Here is a 16,740-nt window from a genome sequence, read left to right on the forward strand (position 1 = left end):
TTAAAAAGTCACTTGTCATATTTTTGAAAAAAATATTTTATCTTTTTATACTATATAATGTTGATATAATATGTTCTCATATTATAGTGGATAATAATATTACGAAGTAATATGACAGGATGCTATAATCGCGTGTCATCTTATCTTTTATGTAAGCATCATCAATACCACATGACATAAAAAGTGATAATTGATATTTTAACTAATGATATTTAATTAATCATTAATTATAAATATTTATTTGATTCAAAATAAAAATATAAACACTTAGTTATAAGTAATAAAAAATAAAAATTATTTAAAATTTTTTAAATACTTAAAAAACTTTATAAAGCATTATGCCTTTGTTATTCTTTTGCATTTTTGCTATCAATAGCCTTTGGAAGTTTTTTAATTGCTTCTAATACTAAATTCTTGATTTTCTAGTCTAGGTTTTAGCAAACTTAATGCAGAATAAATTAATTTTAACATAATTCTTTGACCTTGACAATTTTTTTTAATTTCTTCCATTCCTACAAGCTAATTAGCAAGATTAAGTCATGTAGTTTAGAATTTGCATCTGATATGGTTTTTAATAATGTCTACATGTACTTAGTGAAGAGTTTCTTATATACAATAAAACTTTTATAAATTAATATTTGATAAATTATTAATATTAATTAAATAATAATTTTAATCTGTCCAATTTGAGACTAATGTGGTAAATTAATAATTCACTAAATTTATAAGATAATATATTTTTAAAAAAAACACATAAGTTTCACATGGTATATAAATTAATAATCTTCTTATAAATCAAAATCATATGTATATATGACTTAATTAAAAGGTTTTTATAAAATATGGCTCTAATGTTATTTGTTTCTTTTTAAAATTGATGTTTCCTTATACCTCATTTTTAACTTTTCTTAATGCATTAAGAAGTTATGATGTATTCTCGTATTATAAGAGAAATTACACAATATGATTGCTGCTTTAAGTGTATATTTGCACGAGATAAGCTCTAGTATAAAACTATTATCTTCTTTTTCTTTTTTTTTCTCTCTTTTTCAACACCGTAAAGTCTCTATTTTCTTTTTTTTTTGTAAAGCACTATTGTTAAGACTCTTGATTGCGTACGAAATATATGTTTCATTTTTGAAGGAAGTTATATACAATTAGACCCAAACAAGTACTTAAGTTATTGAATTAGGCAAACTCGATTGGTCCTGCACATTTCTTTATCTTCATTTAATTGGACTCGTGCTCCACTTTTGAATTTGCTATACATTAATATGCAATATAGAGGAAAGTCATAGTCCTACCTATTCAAAAAGGAAAAAGCTCTCAAAATTTCAAAAAATTATCAAGTTGTGTCCAAGAATTACTATTAGTTTAAATACTTACTAAGTTTTTGTACTCATTTATTTTATTCAATTTAGTCTTTGTATTCAAAATCGAAGCAATTTAACCTCATTGATTTTGAGAATTATTTTAATTTAGCCACTCTCTTTAACAGCATCAAATTTTACCATAAAAAAAATGACGTTAGCATTGAGGTGGCACATTTTAGTGACGTGGCACTAACATGATGACATGACAGTGCCACATGATACTAATATGATGCAATGTTAATGTAACATTGACATATTAAAGTATCGGTTTCACGTGACAGATTAAGCAAAATAAATTAAAAAAAAATTATGCCATATTATAGGGACTAAATTGAATAAAATTGAAATGTTGAGGGACTCAATTGATAAAAATATTTAAAAAATATAAATCCTTAAATAGATTATACATATACTAATAAATAAGTCAAATGTTTAAGTATAAAAGATTTAGACTAAATGTTCAAGCTAGGGCTAAAACCTTTAAGTTTTGTCAATTTAGAACCAAACATTTTAATTGTAACAATCAAAAGCCAAATGTTTTTGGTTCTTTATAATTAAAGGCTAAGTTGAGAGGTATCTGGCTCATGTAGGACAAGCGCATGATGTGGCGCTAGCTTGGAAAGGTAAGATATGAAAAGGTAATTTGGTCAAAAAATCTTTTTTGTAAAGTCCAAATGGTTCAAATTATGATGTAATGTGTAACAACTTTTTTATCATGACGTGTAATAATTACATTTTTCAATATAACGTGTAACAATTAAATTTCAACATTGTGTGTAACACTTATATTTTTAAATATGACGTGTAATAACTAAATTTTCAACATAGTGTATAACAACTATATTTTTCAACATGGCATATAACAACTAGATTTTCAACATAACATGTAACAACTACATTTTTTGATATGATGTGTAACAACTAAATTTTTAACATAACATGTAACAACTATATTTTGAAAAAGAATTTTTATCGCGTGTGAAATACGCTTCATCTACCCATCAACTAAGTTCATAATTGTTACAATTGAAACGTTTGACCTTTAATTAAAAAGGTGTCCAAATTTTTAGCCCTAATTTGAGCATTTAGCTAAAGATTTATGGTATTAAGAAATAAATAAATATATATATTCTTACTTGATCATTGGATTTCATAAGTTACATTAATTTATCTATTTTACAAAAATTAAGTTTGAATTCCCCTTTTATAAAAACAATTTTAATATTTTATTTATATATTTATAAAATGATAGCATCGTCATTTACACAAATTCTAAAAACACTTATAATTAGGATTTTATTTTTACAGTTATAAAAAGCAATAATTACTCTTCTTCTTGGTCACCTTTTAGTCTTCTTCTTTGTTCTTTGTTTTTCCCATTAGAAGTTTAATTTATCAATTAATTATTACAAAATAGGGACAATGATTACATATTTATGTTTTAGGATTCTATTTTAGATTTTTTTTAAATTCTTTTAATTTAAGGACCAAACAACTTTCTAATAACAATGTTTGTGCATGTTTAAGCCTCAATGTTTTTTGTTTTTGTTTTTTTAGTTTTTTCTTTTAAAAAACTGAAGAAGAGAGGTATGGAGTTAGTAATGATTATAAAAATAATTTTTTATTTTGACTTGCTTAATTTGAACATGAAAAATCTTTTATTGCACCCATTGAATTTGAGTTACTCCAACCCTTCAATTTTTTGTTTATTTGTTTTATTTTATTTAATATTTCAAGTTATATTTTTTAAGTTGAAATTTCTTAAATTAAAAATAGTATTTATGACTGATAAAGTTAAATATAATTATAAATATTTATACCATTTTATTTTGTATTTATAAATTTTTTATAAATTCAAATTAATAATTTAATTTTAAATTTAACAAAGTTTTTTAAATAAATTTGTTTATAAAAAGTTTTGAGTAAATTGAATAAGAATTGAATGATTCCAAAAAAATTGTATCATTGGGTACAAATAAGCTTGGATCCCTTAGTCTTTGTTCCCTCCCTTTCTTCACCACCACTTTATCTTCTTTACCGTGCCTTCTTTTTTCAATCACATCATGAAAAAGATCTAAATGGTTCCTCTCATCTTCCTTTAAAAGCCCCAATTGCTGTCTCCTAAGCCTTCCATCAAGCTCCCTTCATTACTCCCTGCATTGAAGTTATAGAGACCTTTTAACCTTAGTTTACTACACTCACTAAAGCCCTCTTGTATCCTCTGTAATACCCCATTCGACCCTCTAACAAAACTTATTATTGTTTTCATGATCCATGATTCTAGTACCATTTCTAACCCACTGTAGCTAGCATTGTCATTTGATCCATAATTTCCAAATTACTAACTAGTTTTTCCTTCAATTTATGCTCCTTAGCCCTTTTGATCCTATCCATCACTTCGGCCTCCCTATCTCCTACATGCCCTTTTCTTTTGTCTTCAACTATTGGACTCATTGCTACCCCGATTGGTTCCTTTTTTCAGGCCCTTTCCATTCCTTATTTTGAAATGAAATTTCCCTCCCTTTTTTTACTTTCACTTTCAATCTTGACAACTTCATTGTTGTAACCTTTCCCTGAAACAAAGCAATTCCCTTTAAGATTCAAGCTTCTGTCTCCCTTTTTTAGGAATGCTCCTTTTTGACATGTCATCTTGTTTAATAGTGTCTGTTTCCAACCCTTTCTTGCCAAGTTTTCTCATTTGCCTTTTTATTGACTCTGGTACACTTGAGTTTCCTATTCCTTTCTCTTTTAGCGACGCTCACCGGTTCCAATCGACCGACTCTATTCTAATAATCATTGCCTTCATTTATGGGCTTGCCGAAACTCTCTTTCAATTTGAAACTTCAACTTGAATCACCACCCCATCTAACTTTCTTTTCTCTTCCATTTAGGTATCAGTTTTAATGTATCGTCCCCATGTATCACCTATCGCCCTAAAAATCTTCATGTTCTAGAGATGGGTTGGTAATTCCTCTACTCTTACCCAGACTTTATACTTTTGGTCATCCCTCTCTAGATTGTTAGGCTTAATGCTAGCTTCGAAAGTGACAATTACGTTAAGACCACCAGTCAATGTCACTTTTGTTCTTACCTCCTCCGAGGAAAAAAAGCAATGGATATCCTCACAGTAGCTAGGTTTCCTAAGTTGACCCATTGCGTTCCTGTGTAGCCATTTCACTTCTTCCTCATTAATAGACACTCTTATCCCATCAAGTTTAATCCCCTTTTGATTGCCATGATGATCCTTGGTCCTTGTTTGCCTCACCAACAACCACATCTATGAAGGACCTCATAATTACCTTTGTACCCATTAGGCTCTGACCATTGTTCCAAATGTGACCTTCCTTCTTTGCTTTAGAACGCATTATATCCGCTTCCTTTATACATAGGTGCTATCCAACTAAAGGAATGTTATGGTGTAACTTCATTGCCCTGCATACATATGAGGCAGGAGTGTTTAGAATTGTATTTTATTTAATTTAATTTTAGTTAATTTAAGATTTATTTTTTATATTTTATTTAGATTGAATTTTTTTTCTTATTTTTATTAGGATTTTAATATTTTTAAGGACTATTATTTGATTAGGCTAGTTATGTTTTGTTTTATTAAAATATCTTGCTACTTATTTTAATTATATTAGACAACTAAAAGTATAGTTTTATTAAGGTATGGACCTATAATACTATAAATAGAACTTTTAGACTTAGTTATTATTCACATTCAAGTTGAAAATTAATAAAGAGTATTTTTTTAAGTAAGAGTGCTTATTTCTCTAGATTCTTTTCAAAAGAGTAAGAGGTTTTTTTGTATCTTTGACTTAACCAACCAAAGTGGAATTTTGGTTATTTTTCACTTTAATGGGATTTTGATTGGTTAGGCCAAAGATATTAAAAATCTCTTACTTTTTTGAAAAGAGTCGAAAGAAATAAGCACTTTACTTAAGAAAATACTCTTTATTAATTCTCAACTTGAAATTGAATAATAACTAAACTTAAAAATCCTATTTATTGTATTATGAATATACACTTTCCCCTCCCTCCCCCACAACTTGTCCTTACGAATTAGCATAAACTTTAAAAATGTTATTATTTTAAGATTTTTCAATCAAATTAAAAAAATGAGTATTATTTTTATCTAACACGGAGTCAAGATTTCACATTTAGAAATGAGTAAGAGATAGGTTGGTCATGAACACTTGAGACAATGAGGCTTGGAGAGTAATTGATCTACTGTAGTAAGTATTTCTTTAATCCCTAAATTTTTTAAAATTAATTTTTAATTAATTACTTTAGAACATCTCATCAAATAAAAAATTGTTATCAGGACAAAACTATAAAATTAAAAAAAAGTATATTATGGAAATATATAAAAGCAACATTTAAATTTATTCACATAAACAACCAAAAATATGAGTTCTCTATCCTATATTATAACCAGAATGTCCAGAAAGTCCTAACCATAACAAACCAAGAAAAGCCCAATCTTCTAAGCCAAGAGACGCCCAACCCTCTAGAAGACCGTGATCAAGATTAATTATTAATATTACGCTTAATTAAATAAATTTTAATATGTTAAAGTGTGTTAGTGTGTTGTCATGTCTCCCTCGACAAAAAAACTTTAATAGATGAAAAAGCATAAATTTGTGTTATTTATTGATTTGTTGATTTGACATGTTTATTGATTTATTATGTTAAGGGTTATAAACTTGATTATATTAGTAATGATTATCGATACATGTAAAATTTCATCAAAAAAATATATCCTCCGCATTACATTTAATGAAGTAATTGCATATATCTCTTCTTATTTAATCATGTCGAGATTTATGAAATAAAAAATCTGTACCAAGATTTTTGTTCCACATCTTCTTCATCACTAAGGTGCAGTTTAATCATGTTGACATATGTCTCTTCTCACTAAGTTTCAGTTTTATTACCTATTTGTTCCACATCTTCTTCGTCACTAACTGCATCATCATGTTCTTGCTCCTCTTCATCCTCATCCAAATCTGTACCAAGATTTAGTTCTTGAGATGAAGAATCGAAGTACCAGCCTCAAAAGTCTCGCCAGCAACCGAGACAGTGGCAATGCAACCACCGACGACGGACCTATGCTCGCAGATCTTGATGATATATAGCATGGTTGGGTTGGGTTGGGTTGGGGTGGAAGTAGTGGCGGAGGAAGTGGGCGATGAAGCATGAAGGAATCGCAGATGTCACTGCCGACGGTGCAGACGGTGGGCAAAGGTGGAAAGGCAGAAAATGAGGGGTTGGAAAGAAAGAACGAGGAGGATAGGGAAACCCTGATTTTTTTTATCTAATTAAATATTTAATTGTAAATTATTGATATTTATTTTTAAGATTTTAAAGAATTTAAATTTTATTCATTAATGAAGTATATATTGTCAATGCATAATGTATAAACTCGCCCTATATATGTATTGCAAGTTGTTTAATTCATAATTATAATTTTTATTTAAACATGTATAGTTTCTTTAAAAAATTAAAGAAAAAATTAAAAACAATGTAACAAATAACCTTTACTGCACATAAAAAAAAAAAGGGCATATTGAACAAAACAAGTACATATTAGCTTGCAATAGAAATGATGTTCATGATATGTACGACATATACAGATTAGATGCACATCCAATATATATAGGGCCAGGAATGAAAGCGTCGAACGTCTACTTTGGCCACTGAACGGGACTCCAGATTGCTCCATGATTTGCTAGGAGACCTGGAATTTGTCCCCAAGGCTAAGGGAGCCGAGGAGGATGCAGTTACTAATTCCATGGAGCCAGCAACCTCGTCCATGCTCATGTGGGATTCGTTCTGCGGTATTAGTACATTCCAATCATACTTATAGGTAAGAAAAATGTATACAAACAAGATAAAAATATTTACAACTGCTAACATTAGTAAGTACTTGTCAGCATGACTTTCGTTTATGGTGTCGCCAATCCAGGGTCGAGCAAACAATAATGAAAACACACTGACGAATCTTCAAAAACCCAGCACACCTTCATACTAAATGGATACTCGAGAAACCACATCGAAACTGGTACTCTGTCATAAAACAAATGCTTTAGTCCCTTCCCCACAATTCCTAAGAAGAAATATTGAGTAGCCAACAATAAGATTGTCATGGGAATTGGTTCGTTTTCCGATTTGCTGATTAAACTCAATCTACGAACCTCCAGTCTCCAAGCAGTTACGCAACACCCAAAAGCAAAGAACATTCCGACACCAATTCTGACAAACCTGGCAGGCTGTTGAATCATTTCTTCACTACAGAATTTTTTGATTAGAAAATCGCACAATAATGATACCATGAAGCTTGTAAAGGTTTGAAGCACATAGAATGAAGTTAAAGGAATTGTATTGAACGAATATATAGGAATCCTAACATCAATACGATTATCTAGATTCCTGCTTTGTTCTATAAACAAAGTGTATCCCGTTCACTCCACTAGATTATAAGCGAAGAATGTTATCCAAAGAGGTAGCAATTTTACTATGGGCTTTTGCTTGCTTAATTTGTGCAGCAACCGTCTTTCCCGCTGGATCTTCATGGTCGTAGCAGCACTTGCCAGAAGAGAAAACTAAATAAGCTACCACAACAATTATGAGTGAAACCATGAAGGTTTCTTTCCAACGAAAGGCTTGATCCAAATGTCGAAAACACGAAGGTTCCTAAAAACACTGCAATATATATTTTTCCAAAAATTAGCACGATTTCCAAGTGCATCGTCTTATTTCTCCATCTCCTGTTTATGGGAAAACCCATCTTTCATTGTCTCAGTCTCATCAATGTACAGCGTCGAACGAAACTGGTCACAAAGAAATGATTTCAAAGAAGCGACTTGTCCCGCTGGTTGTTAATGCTGTGTAAAATATAATATTGCTTCTAGAAAGCCATAATACCAGTAATCCCTGCAAAAAGAATGCCATTATTGTAACATCTTTTTGCGATATTTGAAAATGCGACGGAACTATTCGTTTATATTATCAAAATAATAATGCATCTTAAAGTTGATAAGTTTGTTGAGTTCGCATTTCATTGTGAATATTATAAAAATATCATAAGAACACCTAAGTTAAAATCTTAAGATCATGGTGACTTTTTGTATACATGCATGCATATTTATATTTAAGGTCATGGTGAAATGATTATATACAAAGGCTGCAGCCTTTCGAAGAGACGGCTTCTTCCAAATGAACTGGATATACGATATTAAGAAAGCCGTACCTGCCTTGTCTAAAAAGGCGTCGCTCGTAGTCATTCATTAAAATTATTTTTAATTTTGCTTTGGTATTCTTTTGCCCTTCCTATCAACGACAGCGTAGATACCTCATTACCTGAGATGAATATGACACTCTTAGAGAAGCTAATGTAATTGGACACCCGCTTCCATATTCTAGATAACCAGTTCTTAATAATCATCAACATTTTCAGGAAGCAATTGAAGCCCAAAATTAAAGTAGCTGATACAATCTGTATCACCTTACCTAATGGCTTGAAACACCTTTTCTTTACGTTTGCTCGCTTTTTATGCTAGTGGGGGACTAATTTTTAGGAATCTTTTCTTCCAAATATCAGGACTAAGGAACCACGTCAGGTAGACGTACGTGCTCTCGCAGACGCATTTGGCTGAAATGGTAAACGGATTTACTAGGGCTTTGGTAGGTGCAGTGCCATTGACTCTGATTTATGTTCGAGGATCAATACGGAATGAATTTTCTATACGCAAGCAAAATAAAAAATAAAAAAGAAAAAAGTAAACATCAATATGGGTAAAATAGCCTATTAAAAAGAAGCTGAAAAGATACATATTATATAGAATACAGAAGTTGCTGTTACTTTGGTGTAAGGGGTTGGTTGATTCCAAATGTATTCATTTCTCAAATTTAATCCTATCCTATATGATGTATTACTTCCATTAATTAAACTGGGCATCCCAAATGAATAAATAAACTGGAAGTCCAAGTCCTCCCATTTCTTTTCTTTTAAGAAGCAAAATTTCTCTCAACATGCATATGGTCTTCTAAACCAAAGTCAAGGTGGCCAAAAAAGCAAAACCAAGTCAATCAGTTTTAAATAAAAGCAACGTGACTAGGTAAAATAATCGGAAAATTTTACTTGCCCTGTGATGGGATCAAAAGCCATGTTGTGAAAATGCTGCAAACACAAAGCCTCCCATTGAAAGGAGTCTCGTCGCGTCACCATAGAGATGAATCTCCTTGAAATTATAATAAAAAAAGATGTTGGTAATTTATCCCAACTTTAAAATATAAAATATGTGATTCTATTCACGTTGGTGAAGATTTAATTAGCATTTTTGTGATGGAGGTTGATAATTAAGTTGATTTAAAACCTTGAATGATCAAGTTATTGACATGGTCAAAAAAAAATTATATACGAAGAAATAAGAGTCTATCTAGCTACTTTGGTTAATTATTGAGCTCACTCGTACAATTTTTAGACCATAGTTCCACCGATGTAAACCATTTTTTGAGGTAATCTCAATTTTTCTCCTTCAATTCATCACAAGGGATTTCATCCGAAAGGATGTTAGGAAATGCTTTGGGACTCACATGATAAACTGTAATAGCCACTACAATCTTTTCTAACTAGTGAAGATCCTCATGTATATCTGATTTCACCCATGCACCTTTTACTTGATTGAATGTTGCAGGCTTTCACCACATTTGTTTCAGGTGTATGCTCTGCTTTTTCATTCTTACTCGTCAAGGCTTGTGCGTAATTAGACAACTTTGCACTCGGAGATGGATTCTGTTTCTTCTGGCCACTGTTACCACCTCTTCTTCCTTCTGGATAACCCTTCCTTGGTTGTTCAGTGCTTCGTTTTTTCCAATAAGAAACTCTGCACCCAAATCTGATAATGTTCACCTCAAGTCTTTGGTCTGATCACCAAGCTCCATTCAATCTTGAAACTTCTCTTTGAACATCTGATGGTATCTCATATCTAACAAATTAAAATTTATTCCCATACTTGATTCTTTTCTTAACTATATAAACATAAACCACCTCGCAAAATTGTTGGAAAATTCTTTTATCACCGCCAGTGTACTCTTAGCGTGATATTGTTGACAAAGAAAGAAGTTATTTCCTTTTAAAAAAATGAAAGAAGTTATTTTCCAAAAATGCTGTCATTTTTTTCTCTATGATTAATGATGTAATTAATTACACACATGGATAGACCCACGTCGGAGGGAGTGGTATCACATGACACCACTCACTTCTTAAAATGTTTTAATTTTTATATATCTACGATTTAGAGTAGTTAATATATTAATCAATTTATTATTATTTTTTTTGTAATTTTATAGAGATTGAGGTCAAAGACTTCAAGTAAAAGTAATTTATCAAAAAATAATTTATGTATTAATATTTCAATACTATAAGGAAAAACAAAAAAATTTCTTTCTATAATTTAAGATTTTATCAAAAAAGTCAAAATCAAAATTACTCTCCCTATCTAAAAATTCAAGTTCTTTCCCTTTTTGGTCCTTAGCTATGTTTTTTTACTCTCTGAAAACAACTTATCTAGATTTCAATTGTAAGTAATTTTTAATCCAAATTAAGTTTTTAAATACTTCATGTCTAAATATTTTTGATTAATTTGATAATTTGGGTTTAAAATTATAGTCTAGTTAATAGAAAATAATATTGCATGTCAAATAATGTCTTAAAATTATGAATCCTTCCTTTTTTGTTTTATTTTGTATATATAATATTTGATTATTTGATTTTTATATTTAACCTTATGTAGTTTGTGAATATTTATATTTAGTTTTGATTAATGAATAAAAAATTATCATATTGTTAGTTATAATTTATTATAGAAATTTTACTATATATATTAAATTGGGGAAAAAACTTACACAAATAAAAAAAAAAGTTAAAACAGATTGAGAGAAAAGCTAACAATTAAAGAAGATTAAATAAAAAAATTTGGAAAAGTAAATGAACAATCCGAAAAGTTGATATTAGAGAGTTCAAAAGTGAGATAGTTTTGTCAACTCTTTGTTATCTTAAGGATAACACTTGTTTCGTCTAAATAAACAACACTTCCTTTATCGACTTTAAAAAAAAAACAATTCTTTTATCTAAATAAATAACATTAAAAAGTTACATATATTTGTACACTTGAGGTGACAATATAAAAAAGAATCAAAGGAGACACAATGTGAGAGCAAGAGATTTTTAATGGGAGCGAGCAAGCTCTTCCATGGCCACGTGGGATTCGTTCTGCGGTACTATTACATTCCAATCATGCTTATAGGTAAGAAAACTGTATAGAAACAAGGTGAAAATATTTAAAATGGCTAACATTCGCAAGTACTCGTCAATATGACTTTCGTTAATGGTGTCGCCGATCCAGGGTCGAGCAAGCAAAAGTAAAAGTACACTGATGAATCTTCCACAACCCAGCATACCTTCATTAAATGAATACTCAAGAACCCACATCGAAACTGGTACTCTGTCATAAAACAAATACTTCAGTCCCTTCCCAATAACTCCTTCCACAATTCCTAATAAGAAAAATTGAGGAGCTAACCATAAGATTGTCATGGGAATAGGATCATCGTCTGATATTTTTCGGCCAGCCTCACTTTCAAATTTGCTGATTAAACTTAATCTACGAACCTCCACTCTCCAAGCAGCTATGCAACACCCAATAGCAAAGAACATTCCGATACCAATTCTGACAAACCTGGCACGATGTTGAATGCTTTCTTCACTACTCCAGAATTTTTTTATTAGAAAATCGCACAATGATGATATGATGGAGGTTGTAAAGGTTTGAAGCACATAGAATGAAGTTAAAGGAATCCTATTGAATGAATATATAGGAATCCTAACATCAATCTGAGTATTTAGATTCTCACTTTGTACTATAAACAGAGTGTATCCCGTTGCCTCCACTAGACTATAAACGATGAATGTTATCCAAAGAGGTAGCAATTTTACTAGAAGCTTTGCTTGATTCATTCGTTCAGCAACCGTCTTTCCTGCTGGATCTTCATGGCCGTAGTAGTGCTTGCCAGAGCAGAAAACTAAATAAGCTACCACGACAATTATTAGTGAAGCCATGAAGGTATAATCCCATTTAAGGCTTGATGCAAATGTTGAAGATACGAAGGTTCCTAGAAACACTGCAATATAATTCCAAAAATTAGCACGATTTATAAGTGTATCCTCGTATTTCTCCATATGTTGTTTTTGGGAAAACTGATCTTCCATTATCTGAGTCTCATCAATGTCCATCGTCCCACGCAACTGGTCACAGAGAAATGGCTTCAACGAAGCAGCATTTCCTGCTGTGCCTAGCATAAATAACGTTAATGCTACGTAAAATATAATATTGCTGGCATGTGAAGCAAGAAGCCAACTAGAAAGCCATAATACCAGTAATGCCTGCAAAAAGAATAATATCATTATTGCGAGTGTTTTTTTGCTATATCTTGAAAATGAAACGGAGTTGAGTGCGACGAGTATGGTGATGCAGTATTTTTTTTTTGAAAAAACATGGCGGTGTATTAACACAACAACCTGGACACAGGAAAACGCATGGTGGTACGTGCCTACAAGGTGCATGGGTTGCTCAAAAAGATAGCATTGTTCGCTTGCATGGAAGCTGGTCATTACTCACAAGTGAACGGGAGTTTGTTGAGGTTGATATATATATTTGAGTGTGGTATCTCACGTCACTAAAATATGGTATAAACATGGAAGATCCAAACTCCATTAACTAATTAGATTAGTGTGATATCTTTGTGTTCAAGATATGGTTTATCTCCCAACAAATTTCAATATTAATGACTTCTGTTTTTGTTTTCTTAACCGAAATGAGATTTTTCATTTTTACACACAATTTTAGAAAGAAAGGAAATTCAATCTGACACTTTGAAGGACAAACGAGGCAGAGGACAAGGCAAGAGGAGACTCGTTTGAGATATAACTAACTACAATAGTGTAAGTCGGGGACAAGTGCTGACAGAAGAAGAATAAACTTACGATGATCAAAGCTGGAACAGTGTAAACGAGGAGTTTGAACTGGCCTATGCGATCAATTGCGATGCGGTCGAGGACAACAGACGTAAGCATTGTTCCGCCTTCAAAGGCATTTGCAAAGGCTGCAGCTTTTCGGAAAGATGACTTACCCCAAATGAACTGGATATACGATATCAAGAATGCTGTAAATGCGTTGTCTAAAAAGGCGTCGCTCATAAGCAAACCTATGATCGGAAATGGTAGTCATCCATTAAAATTATGTTTGTGTAACAATTAATAACGAATACTAGCTAGTACTATTTTTCTTTTGGAATTCTTTTAGCCCTTCCTGTTCAAGAATAGCGTAGATACCTGAGATGAATAGGGCACCCTTAGAGAAGCGAACGTAATTGGACTCCCACTTCCACATGCTAGAGAAGCAGCTGTTAGTAAGTATCGACATTTTTGGGAAGCAATTGAAGCAAAATTAAAGCAGCTGATGCAATGTGTTTATCTCCTTAATCGATGGTTGAACACTTTTTCTTTATGTTTGCTCGCTATTTATACTAGTGGGGGGACTAATTTTTAGAATTTTTTTTTCCCAAGGATCAGGAGTCAGAAACCATGCGGGGTAGACGTACGTGCTCCAGCGGAAGCATTTAGCTGACATGGTAAACGGGTTGACATAAGCTCTGGTGTGTCCAGGGCCAGTTGACTCTGTTTGATGTTCAAGAACAAATACGCTACTAACACTGAAGAAAAAATATAGGTAAACATCAATATGTTGCTGTTACTTCGGTGTAAGGAAATGGTTGATTCCACGTGTTTTAGATATTGCAGTCGCAACCATTCATTTCTCAAGTTTAATCCTCCCTCCTACTTGATGTATTACTTCCACGAATTAAACTGGGCATCCAAGTCCTTCCATTTTAACTATCTAAGAAACTAAATTTCTCTCAACGTCAAGACGCATATGGCCTTATAATAAAAAGGTGGGCGCTGTCAATCGGTTTTAAATAAAAGCACCGTGACTTGGTAAAATAATGGGTTCAAAGTCATGTTTTGATAATTCTGAGAAGAAAAACCTCCCATGGAAAGGAGACGTGTCACATCACCACGGAGATGAATCTGCTTGAAATTATAATAACAAAATACGTTGGTAATGTGTTTTCGATTCTGAATTATAAAATATGTGATTCTATTCACGTAGATTATCGATGGTGGAGATTTAGTCAGCATTTTTGCAAATGTAAAGACAACGATGGAGGTAGGTAATTCAGTTGGTAGAAGTATGTTTTGTATTGAAACCTCGTATAGTCAAGTTTAGGATATGATCAAAAAAATGTATATTTATATGGAGAAATAAGAGTCTACTTAGCTACTTTGGTTAGTGAGCTTACTCATAAAATTTTTAGACCATAGTTCCGCAGATATAAACCGTTTATTTAGCTAATCTCAATTTTTCTCCTTCAATTTCTCAAAAGGGTTTTCATCCATAAAGGATATTAGTAAATGCTTTAGGACTCGCATGATATTCTTTAATAGTCACTACAATCTTTTTTAACTAGGGAAGATTCCCATATCTGATTTCACCCTTTCACCTTTTACTCGATTGAATGTTGCAGGCTTTCACCATATTTGTTTCAGATATATGCTCTGCTTTTTCATTCTTACTCGTCAAGGCTTGTGCATAATATTAGATAATTTTGCACTCGGAGATGGATTCTGTTTCTTCTGGCCACTGTTATCAACTCTTCTTCCTTCTGGATAACCCTTTCCTGGTTGTTCAGTGCTTCGTTTTTTCCAATAAAACATTCTGCACCCAAACCTGATACTGTTCACCTCAAGTCAATCTTGAAACTGCTCTTTGAACATCTGATGGTACCTCATATCTACAAATCAAAATTTACACCCCTACTTGATTTTTTTCTTAACTATATAAACGTAAACCACCTTACAAACTTGTTGGAAAATTCTTTTATCACCACCAATGTACTCTTAGCGAGATATTGTTGGCAAAGAAGTTATTTTCTTACTTTCCTTACTTTCCCTGGTCAATGCTGTAATTAATTACGCAACTTAATGAAAATGCTTGTACTATATAGAAGAATAGACGATAATAATAACAAGTTAACGAGATGAGAAATCCATTTCCATATATATTTATTATTGAATTGATTGTTCGTTTAAGATGTATTACATAACTTAACAATGCACGAAACCTATTTTACAGACCATAGATCATCCTTGAACTGAGTCAATGAATTTTTTTTAAGCAAAAGCACTAGTTAGGTGCTGTAAAAGTATAATTAAGATTTAGCAAGTGTCTAGCCGGTTCTTCGATCTAGTCATGGAATCAAAATTATAAAAAAATTGGTTTGTTTGAATAAAGCAGCAATGACAAATTCTGGTCCAAAGGGGTTTTGTCATCTCCACCGTGATGAATGTGTTTAAGATTATAAATATCTGATTCCATAATGTTTCATTTTGGCACATGGAATTAAGGATAAGACATGATTATTGAAGAGTTTGAATACTCTTTGGATGATTTCATTGTCAATACAAAAGGAAAAATAATCTATGCAATAAAGGAGAATTCCCTAGATCAAGCCTATAATTAAGAAAAATTACAATTAGAATCATCAAATCAATTAGAATAACCAAGTCAACCAAATCATATCAATTAAAATGGTAATCATGGCAAATTAGAATCAATAATTAAAATACCCTACATTACTCCCCTTCAAGTTGGAGCATGCAGATGTGCAATGCCCAACTTGATCAATAAGTCATGGAACCGATTCCGTCCAAGAGCCTTGGTGAAAATATCTGCCAATTGAAACTGTGATGAATTTGACCGTGGAACAAGAGTCTTAGACTGAATATGCTGCTTAATAAAATGACAATCTATCTCGATATGTTTAGTACGCTCATGAAAGACCAGATTTGCTGCAATATGGATTGTTGCCTGATTATCACAAAGCAGTGGAACCGGAGTTGGGTGTGAGACATGTAGATCTGCCAATAGCCTGAGAAGCCACACAATCTCACTTGTTGTAGTAGTCATGGCCCTATACTCTGCTTCTGCAAAGGAGCGAGAGACAACTGACTGTTTCTTGGATCGCCATGAAATAGGAGATGAACCAAGGAAGATGATGTGTCCAGTAGTTGACCTACGTGTTGTTGGGCAACTTGCCCAATCAGCATCACAATAAGCTCGAAAGGTTAACTGACTATGAGTGGGGAGAAATAAACCTTGTCTTTGAGATCCTTTCAAGTATCTAAGAACAGGCAAAGCTGCATCTAAATGAGGTTGACGTGGATAGTGCATAAATTGACTTAACA

The sequence above is a fragment of the Theobroma umbraticum genome, unplaced genomic scaffold (assembly GCF_002168275.2).
Source record: "Theobroma umbraticum cultivar Fairchild unplaced genomic scaffold, ASM216827v3 scaffold_95.0, whole genome shotgun sequence".
Lineage (NCBI taxonomy): Eukaryota > Viridiplantae > Streptophyta > Magnoliopsida > Malvales > Malvaceae > Theobroma > Theobroma umbraticum.